At 47.2% G+C, this 10,485-nt stretch overlaps 1 non-coding gene across 1 annotated transcript; it reads left to right on the forward strand.

Annotated features, from left to right (window-relative positions):
- Positions 1 to 9,886: 9,886 nt before the first annotated feature.
- Positions 9,887 to 9,988, forward strand: LOC115068339. The gene has a single exon (XR_003847703.1). It is a non-coding gene; the product is annotated as a U6 spliceosomal RNA (small nuclear RNA).
- Positions 9,989 to 10,485: the final 497 nt, after the last annotated feature.

Consider the following 10,485-nt stretch of genomic DNA (forward strand, 5'->3'; position numbering starts at 1 on the left):
ATCCTTTTAAAACGCTAGAAGTAAACTCTACTTGAGAAACAACAACAAAACATGTATTAGCCAGAATACTCTAGGTCTAGGAGATTGCAACTCTTAAAATACCAGAAAATCAACAGAATATAGAGGTACAAATGGGGACTTTTGATTAATTCAGAGCAGACTATCAAAGTATACTTGATAGACTATCAGAAGCCGTAATTCCAAATAAAATGTGTCTGGCGGCTTTTATGTCCTGAAATTTTCCAGATTTCGGGTTTTCAGCTCCTTAATTGCCCCTCTCAGAAGACTGGTTATAACCTGGAGTGCAAACAAAAGAACAATGTCAGCCCTATAAGATTTTTTTTTTTCCCCCTTTGGCCTTTTTGAGACAGGGTCTCCCTGTAGCCGCAGCTGGCCTGGATTCGCTATGGAGACCAGGCTGGCCTCGAACTCAAAGAGATCCACCTGCCTCTGCCTTCCAAGTGCTGGGATTAAAGGCGTGTGCTGCCATGCCCAGCTAGCCCTATAAATTTTTAATAAGTATTTATTTTGATTTTATATGTATGAGTGTTCCGCCTACATGTGTGTAAGTGCACCACATGCTTGCAGTGCCATAGAAGAGGGTTATCAGATCCCCTGGAACTGAAGTTAAGGAGTTAAAGGTGTGTGGTACCATTTGTTGGCTGCCACATGGGTGCTGGGAGCTGCACCTGAGTCCTCTGGAAGAGCAGCCAGTGCTCTTAACTGCTGAACCATCTATCTTTTTTTCGTTTTTGTTTTTAGTGTGTATGAATGTTTTGCCTGTATATATTCTAAGTGCACCATGTGCATACAGTGTCCTTCAGAGGCCAGAAGAGGGTATCAGATTCTCTGGAACTGGAGTTTTCGATGGTTGTTAGCTGCCATGTGGGTGCTGAGAATTGATCTTGGGTCCTCTGGAAGAACAGAAAGTGTTCATAACCACTGAGCCATCTCTCCAGCCTGCCATCTGTGTTTTTAGTGGGACACAGTGGTTTATGCCAGTAATGCCACCACTAAGAGAGACTGAATCTGGAAGATCCTGAGTTCCATGCCTATCTGGGCTACAGAGTGAGGCACTGTATCCAAAAAGAATTTTTGAACTAAATCAATTTGAATTCAACTATTGCTATTTGTTTTGGAGGTTTTGTTGGTGGTGTTTGTTTGAGACAGGGTCCCACTACATAATCCTCCTTGATTGGCCTCGAACCTGCTATGTATGCCAGGCTGGCCTTGAACTCACAGAGATCCTCCTGGTTCCACTTCCCAAGTGCTGAGACTAAAGGCGTGCAGAACCACATGGGACCCAACTATTGCCATCTAACATTAGCCTCACTACAGAGCAAGTTGAAGACCAGCCTGGGCTACATGAGACCCAGTCTCTCAAAAACAAAAGTTAAATGTATTTGTGTGTTGCCTATACATGTATGTACATCTATGCCCAGCTTTTCATATGGGTGGTTGGGGACTGAAACTTACTATTACCCACTGAGCCATCTCCCAAGCCTCAAATTTTCAGTATTTTGATAGAAAAGATATGGAATTTTTTCAGGCCATATGCCTCAAAAGTCTTGGGAATCATCTAACTTACATTTGGAAAATACTTTGGCTGGCATGAGATAATGACTCAAAAGCCTAAATTTATTTTAAAATGTTTTCAATAGTTTATCATTTATTTTTATTTTATGTGTATCTGTGTATTGCCTGCATGTATGTGAGTGCACCTGTGTTGTGCAACAATGCCTCGGAGGTTAGAAGAGGGTTTTGGATTCCCCTGGAACTGTAGTTAAGGACAGTTCATAGCCACCATATGGGTTCTGGGAATCAAACCCAGGTCCTCTGCAAGAGCAGTACGTGATCTTAACCGCTGAGACATCTCTCCAGCCTCTTAAAATACGTAAAGGAAAGAGATCTAGCAAGAGTCTTAACTAAAGGTTTCACTGTATACTTTGATCTGAGGAGTGGGCCATGAATAAAGGGAAATTCCTGTTTTCCCCACCGCCATACACACAAATTTTAACACATATCCAAACACCAGCCTTTTACTTTAAAAAAAAAAAAAAATTCATCCTAACCTGAGCGTCGTGGCACATGGGGAGGCAAGTGGATCTCTGTGAGTTCAGGGCCAGCCTGGTCTAAAATAGTGAGTTGCAGGACAGCTGGTGCTACAGGGAGACCCTGTCTCAAAACAAAAAAAAAATAATTCATCAAACTTCTTTGATTACATTGTCAATTAGGTTCTCGAGATAGAAAGTAATCTCAGGTTTCATTGCGACAAGAGGGTTGTGAAGGACAAAAGTATCTTTTAATGCCAATTTGGGGGGAAGCCTATCTAGTGAAAAATTTTTTAATATTTTATTATTTTTAGTTTATGTGTATGAGTGTTATGCCTGCATGTAGGTGCAATGCCCGGGAGGACAGGAAGAGTCTGTCAGATCCTCTGGAACTGGACAGTTGTTGGCTGCCATGTGGGTGCTGGGATTCAAACCCAGGTCTTCTGCAAGAACAGTCACTGTTCTTAACAGCTGAGCCATCTCTCCAGGCCCCGTCTAATGAATTGTTTTAAAACCATAAAAAGCATCCTGTCTGCTCAGTGTGTAACAGGGGTCGCTGACCGGCACGTGCTCACGCCAGGCCACACCGCCTTGGCAGGAGTCTGCTGCTGGCTGTGCAGTCAGCATCCTCCACACGGGTTCTACACGGGCTGGCTCTCTCCACACGTCCTCCGGGAAGGTCAACACGGTTCCCACCGGGCACAGATCCGGCCCCCAACGCGGGGCCCACGGAGCGGCTCCGCCCCGAGCGCAGGCCCGGACTGACCTCGCGGGCCGCCGTCCTAGGCGCTCACACATCTGCGGGCCTGCCCTCGAGCTGCACGGCTGTTCCCTCCCACCGGCCTTCTCCACAGTCTCCCGAGTTCAGACACTGCGTGGGTGAGCTCAACGGCCAGTCATCGGCACAGGCCGTTCGCCCTGGCCGCTGTTCACACGGGGCGCTGGATGCGAGTGGATTCCGGGACCAGAGCCAGAACCTACCGCCCCGGCGGCCTCAGAAAGAGAGGGTCTGCGGTCGACATGGCAACCGCGGTTGGCCGCGCGAGGCACAGACCACGGGGCACCGTCGCTGAGGCTTCAGTGAGCCGCCTGGCGCCGCCGCGGCCTCAGAGTCACCGAATCCTGTCAAGAACCTCCTAAACATGGCGCGGGCCAGGGTGGGACGGGTAAAGCCAGGGAGCCACACGCCAGCCTCACAAAGGGCAGCTAATCTCCAGAACACCTCCGGTCACCCCCTCAAAGGGAACAATTCCCGCGCGACTGGGAGCTGAGGGAAGGAGGTGTACGGGGGTGGACAAGCGAGGTCCTCAGATGATCTTCACATCAAAGAGGACGCCACAAGCTGAGCGGAAAGAGCACATGGCCAAGCTGCGCATGCGCGCGGAAAGCGCGCCCCTCCCCTCGTAGGAAAGGGACGAGTCCCGAATGCGCCGGCGCGAAGAGTGGACCACTGAAGGCGGGGGAAACCTGTTCCCTTCATTGTGAGAGAACCGCCCCCGAGGGCGAGCGCGCGCACACGTCCCACTCTCACAGTCTCACTGGCACGCGCGCACCGCACCGTTCGTCAACACCCTCCCCTTTCCCCACCCCCATCCTTCGTGCGCATGCGCGGAAAGGAAGCCGGTGGAGGCCTGCGGCTTTTTGCTGAGGTTCCCTGGAAGTTTCTGGAAAGAGGGATCTAGAAGGGAAACTGGGGGGATGGGAAGCAAGCTTCTGAGAAAAGAAAACGAAAAAAGAGCATGCAGCCACCCCAGAGCCCAAGGCCATCCGGGGAGGAAGCAGCTCCTGGCCGGCACAGGGCGGTGGCAGGGGGCGTGGAACGGCGGCGTGTGGAGCCGTGCCTCCCTCGGAATGGCTCAGCACGTTAGGCATCAATCAGCCCGGCATTGGTTCGGGGGTTCCGAACCCCGCTGTTTACCCTCCCATCGGGCGAACCGGAAGTAACGTGCGAGCTTGTGGAGGAGTCGGTTGGCGTTCCATGCGCCTTCCAGTCAGGGGGACAGATCAGGGGTCACGAAGGCGCGTGGGAAGGTACACGGCGGGGCCCTGTCGGACGGTCGGAACGGCTCCGTGCGCGTGGACGGAAGCGGCGCCATTTTGTAACGCCGGCCGCCATTTCGCGCGGTCCCGCTGCTAGCGGTGGGCGGGGCTGGCGGCGGGCGCGGCCTCTTTGTTCTTCTCCTGGGGTCGCGCGGGCCCCTGGGGCTCCGCCTCGTCTCGCTGAGGCGTGTGAACCGCAGGACGCATCCCCAAGGTGCGCGGGCGGACGCCCTCCTTTCTAAGCCGGGTGTCGCCCACGCGCGGAGGTTTCCGAGGCCGGGGTGGGGGGATGATACACGAGGCTCAGCCGAGTGCTTCGCAAGTGGAGCGTGGCTCGGGTGGCTTCGGGCGTAGTCGGGAACCTGGCTGAGATCTAGACGTGGTGACTGGGAGGTCGGGCGTGGTCTGTGGGGGGGCGTGGTCTGCCCCAGGGCGGAGAGCTGAGCTCGCCGCTCATTGGCCGCCGTTCAGTGGCGAAGGCTCTATGGCCAGTGTAGGCTCCATGCCCTGGAGCGGCGTGTGGGAGAGCCTATTTCTGTCTGCTGAGGTCATCGTCCATTTTTAAAAAAAAACCCAATGAGTCTGTGAAAAGAACGTGCCCGGCATTGTCATTTCCAATTCTGTAAAAGCCATTGTCCGGTTTTAGGGGAAATATTAAATGTGAGTCTTGGGGTTTTTAATGTTAGAAGCGTCTCGCTTGATTCAACAAAGCCAGGAAATTGGAAACAACTCGTCCTGCTGTTTGTGTTCCAGCCTTCCTTTTGTGCAAGTTTTTGTGGTTGTATGTGTGGTGGTTTTCTGTAGTGAAGGCTTTTCCTCACGACAGTCTTAATTCATGAAGGTCCCAGCCCTTCCTGACTCGTCTGCATCTCAGCTACATTGGCTTTTGTTTTATTTTTCTCCTTACTATGTATAATTAGAGGGATTGGGTATCTTCTGTAATAAGGTAAAGCTTATAATGAGGATGAAAAGGTCAAAAACATTGTTGAAGGAACGGATCTGGATTTGATGGCTTCCAGACGAAAAATTTAGAATATGTTTCAGATTCCAAGTTGTGTTTTATTGTGAACAGGGGCAATGCATAGAACTTTAAATTTTTATGCCATGTCTTAAGATTCATAAGTCGTTTGAAACAAACTTTGGTGGTGATTGCTTATAAAACATGTCAGGTACTTTTATCACACTGTTTTCTTTTACCTGTACATCAAAAATAAAGTCATTTAAATATTAGCCTGGGAAGTTAGACTATTCTTTTTTTTTTTTTTTTTTGGTTTTTTTTGAAAAAGGGTCCCCCAGTACCCCCACCCGCCCCGGAACCTCCTATGTAAACCAGGCTGGCCTTGAACTCACAGAGATCCCTCTGCCTCCTGAGTGCTGGAATTAAAGGCTTGGGCCGCCACCACACCCGGCTAGACTAATCTTGAAAACAAAATATACTACTAGTTGACTTGATGTGGTGGCTCATGCCTGCTTTAATCCAGGATAGGTAGCACCAGGAGGATCTATATGAGAGATGGCTCAGCGGTTAAAAGCACTGACTGCTCTTGCAGAGACCCCGGGTTCGGTTCCCAGCACCCACATGGCCACTAGGAACCGTCCCTAACTCCAGTTCCAGGGAAATCCAAAGCCCTTTTCTGAGCTCTTCAGCATTGCACGACAGAGGTAAACTCACATACATGCAGGCAATACACTCATTGCACGACACGGGTGCACTCACACATGCAGGCAATACACTCATACACATAAAATAAAAAATATTAAAAAAAAAAAAAAAAAACAACCAAACTCTAATTCCTTTGGGACTTTTTGTTTTTGTTTTTGAGATATATAGTCCCATGTAGCCCAGCTGTGTAGCTGAGGATAACCCTGAACCTTGATCCTCTCAGCTCTGCTTCCCAAGGGCTAGGATTGCAGATGGGCAACTCCATGCTCAGCTTCTTGGTTTGTTTTTGAGACATCAGACCTACCTTAACCATTTAACACAAAACACTTTGTTCAAAAGTGGCGCCAGTTTGTATTTTTGTGGTAATTAGGTGGTATTTGCAACTGTCCACTCTCTCCATTACTACCACTTGCATGAGAGGAACAAGTGCCCTTAACCACTAAGCCATTTCTGCAGACCCTACCCAGTTTCTTCAGGCAGCCAGTACAGAATAGAAATGGGTCCTTTATGCTCTTGCCTTTGGTTTTTTTTTTTTTTTTTTTTTGAGACAGGGTCTCCCTGTATCCTTAGCTGGCCTAGACTTAACTACAGAAACCAGGCTGGCCTCCAACTCTATCTCACAGAGATCTGCCACCTCTGTCTCCCGGGTGCTGGGATTAAAGGCATCAGTCACCACACACAGCTTACCTTTGGGTTTTTATTTGATTTATTTGCATTTGGTGAAATTTTGTGCTTTTTTTGAACAGTAGAGACAAGTTTCATTGTTCTAGGAAAAGAGAGCTTTTCATGCCAAATTCAGGCAGAGGAGGGAATTTAAAACTATAACAATATTAACCTTTTACTGACAAAGATAAATGAGGTTTTTTAGAGATTTTATAATGTGGGAAGTCCTTCAAAATATTTTTGGCAACAGCACTCCCACATACTGTAATGGTTTTTCCCCTTTGAGGCAAAATATTGACATAACTGTAAAATGCTTCCCTGCACTTCAGAAGTACTGAAGTTAAGAAAGAAATCCTGGTGCTGGAGAGATGGCCCAGCAGTTAAAAACACTGGCTGTTCTTGCAGAAGACCTGGGTTCGAATCCCAGCACCCACATTTCAGTTAACAACTGTCCTTGGCTCCAGTTCCAGGGGATCTGACAGCCTCTTCTGACCTCCTTGGGCATTGCACAACACGGGTGCACTTGCTTACATGCAGGCAATACACACACATAAAATAATAAATATTTTAAAAATTAAAAAGAAGAAATCCTTAGCAGCCAACAGTTTGCTTCTTAGGATACTAGAAACACACACATCCATAAATGTAAAAGATACTCATGAGACACACAACATTGGTTTGTCCTGAGTGGAAATGGCCATCCCTAGAGCAAAGTTATCTGACACAGTGCAGGATTGGAAGCCTGAGATTTATCATTTTGGCAGCTAGGTTTCAATGGTCTAGTCCATAACACTTTTTTTTTTTAATTTGTTATTTTTATTCTACGCATAGAGTCCATAATCTTTATAGACTTCTAAAGGCCAAGATTTTAATTCATTTGTTTTACTATTGTTTTTGTTTTTGGTCTTTTTGAGACAGGGTCTCTCTGTAGTCCCAGCTGTCCTAGAACTCACTATGTAGACCAGGCTGGCCTTGAACTCACAGAGATCTGCCTGCCTTTGCCTCCCAAGTGCTGGGATTAAAGGCGTGCACCACCATGCAGTCAGGTTTTACAACTTTTAAGCATCAACCATGTGCCTTATCCCCATAGGTGCTTAGAATAAACACAACAAAGGGGCTGGAGATAAGCTCAGTTTATCCTGGTGCAGAGTGGATGGGGAAGGGAGACATATAACAAGCAGTGGTGGGACTCGGTGCTCATGGTCCTAAATTTGATCCCCGGTACACTCCACCATGAAAAAGTAAGTGCTGGGATCAAAATACACAGGGATAAGAAGTCAAATGTGTTCTGTAACTTTAGGTGGTGTGTTCAGGGTGAGCCATGAGTGAAAACTGCAGGAGCCAAGGGAGCAGCCATGTGGATGTCTAGGGAAGAGTGTCCAGGCACTGGGGTATTGAAACACTGGAAACAGCAAGCAAATTGATAGGCTTGGAACACTGGTCAAGGAAGAATCTAGAATATGATGATTTCAAGGGACAGGGCAAATCTGTAGAACTTAGTAGGCCATAATGGGGACACTGGCCTTGACTTGGTATAGGAGGGCTTGGATGCTATGGTACAGAGGTTTTTATTTTGTTTTGTTGTAGCCCAGGCTGGCCTCAAACTTGCCTTATAATGAAGGCTGACAGCCTGGCATGGTGGCCTACACCTTTAATCCCAGCACTTGGGAGGCAGAAGCAGGTGGATCTCTGTGAGTTCCAGGCTTGCCTGGTCTACATAGTTCCAGGAGAGCTCGGACTACAGGGATACCCTGTCTCAAAAAGACGACCCCCCCCCCAAAAGAAGGCTGACCTTGAATTCCTGATTTTCCTGGATCTACCTCCCAAATTCTGGGATTACAGCCATTTGCCACAACAGGAAACAATTTCTACACATGTATAGATCCCCCTTGTACATACATTAAATGTATGTTTATGTGTATATGTATGTTATACACAAATTCATGCTTCACTGGGGATGCATTCTGAGATGTGTCCTTGATTTTGTCTTTACTCAACTAACACTTCTCAAGCTAAAATGGCACAGGTGTCCCTAGGTGATAATATGTTATGTGACCACCTTCATAACCATTGTCCTGTGCCAACCTTGGCATGCACGACTGGTTATGTGAATGTGTGCCTCTGTGTGTGTGTGTGTGTGTGTGTGTGTGTGTGTGTGAAGAGAAGAAACAAGGGCACCCTGGGGGTTCACTCTTTGAGGTCTGAGAAGTCCAAAATGAGCAAAACTGAGTGAAAAGAGCAACAAGTGAGGTAAAAGGAAAGCAGGGCAGCATTCGGAAAGTGAGCGGAAGGAAACGGCCAGCAGCAGCCAGCTGTGGAATGAGGTGGAGAGATCAAGTTGCCTGAGAATTGCGGTTATTTCATTGATGACCTTGGCGAGCATGGCATTTGGTGGGGCAAAAAGCTTCATTAGGATGAATTGAAGGGAAAAAAGTCGTTGGATTTCTTCAACAGAAAAGTCCAACAGAGGACTGGAGTTTGGTTCCCAGCACCCAATGGCTCACAGCGGCCTGTAAATCCAAAAGAGGGGGGATGGGGGGAAGAACATTGAAATGGTCGGGCTGGGACTGTAACTCAGTGGTAGAGTTTTTGTTGTTGAGTTTGGTTTTGCGACAGTGTCTCACTATGTAGCCTGCTGGGATTACGTGGGAGAACAGCCAGGAGACTGGCTTTGTTTTTGTTTTGTTGTTTTGTACTGGGTGGGGTTAGGCCTTGCTATGTTGCCCAGGCTGGTCTCAAATTCTTAGTCACCCTGGGTCCTCTCATCACAGCCTCTGGAGAAGTTGGTAATGCCAGCGTTTGTTTGCTTTTAATGTAAAAGAAACCCAATACTTTTGTACAACATTGCTGATGATCTAGAAAGTGGATTTGAATGTGAGCGTGGAGAGTTGGCTAGACGGCCCCTGTCCTTAAGGAGATAGGCGGCCTAAGTGAAGGAACTGGCTTTGGATGGAAGTACAAATAGCTCTCTAGTGAAGGACTAGAAGCAGAATATATGCAAACAGATGCTGGCAAGCAGATGTGGTTGAGGGAGTTCCTGCAAGAAAAGCTACTAATTTACTAAGAGTTGTGATAATTATCTGTACTTCATTTTTCTAGCTTAAGATAGAAATAATGATAAAGCACACCAGTCAAAAGACTCTGGGCTCCCATTTTGTGTTCCTGAGTAGGTTATGTAAGTGTTTTTGGCAGTGTTTTATTCCCCATCGAATGATCATCATCTTCTAGACCAATGCCTGGCAAACAGTAGGTGCTCATTAAATATTCATTGAATTTCTAAATGAATCCATTATCTGAATTGCATATGCAGCCTGTAATGCTAGTACTAGGGAGGGTGTGAGGCAGAAGAATCATGGGTTCCAGGCCAGCCTGGGCTATATAACAGGCTTGAGACTACCAGCCTGGGTTATGTGAGACCCTGTCGAAAAAGAAAAGAAAAGAGGAAAAAAGCACTTTAAAGACTGAGGCAGTGCTCTCTTCTGCAGCATAGAGACTAAACTTAGAACAATACAGGGATTAGTACAGCCCCTGCACAAGGATGATGCAGATTTGTGAAGAGTTGCATATTTAAAAAATAAAAGACTAAGGCAGGAAAATCAGGAGTTCAAGACCATCCTCAGCATCCTCAGTTCCCTAGTGAGTTACAGGCCAGCCCCAGCTACATGAAACTCTAGCTAAACAAACAAAGCAAAGAAACAGTTCCTATACTACAGCTGAGGAAGGCAGTGCACATCTGGAATTCCAGCATTTAGGAGGCTGAGGCAGGAGGATCAGGGGTTCAAGACCATCCCGGACTCCACAGTGAGTTTCAGACCAACCTGGGCTATGTGAGACTCTGTCCTCACAAAAACAACAAAATTATGCTTCATATGTTCTCCTTACCAACCACCCCACAGAGTTTTTTGAAAATAAAATAAAATAAAATAATGCATGTGAAACTGCTTTGTAATGGGAGAAATGGTATTATTTAAATCAAACTGTTTAAGGGCTGGAGAGATAGTTCGGGATTAAGATCGCAGAGGACCACAGTTGAAGTTCTGGCACCTACATATGCATCGGGCAGCTCAC

Source organism: Nannospalax galili, unplaced genomic scaffold, assembly GCF_000622305.1.
Source record: "Nannospalax galili isolate Female #2095 unplaced genomic scaffold, S.galili_v1.0 scaffold548, whole genome shotgun sequence".
NCBI lineage: Eukaryota > Metazoa > Chordata > Mammalia > Rodentia > Spalacidae > Nannospalax > Nannospalax galili.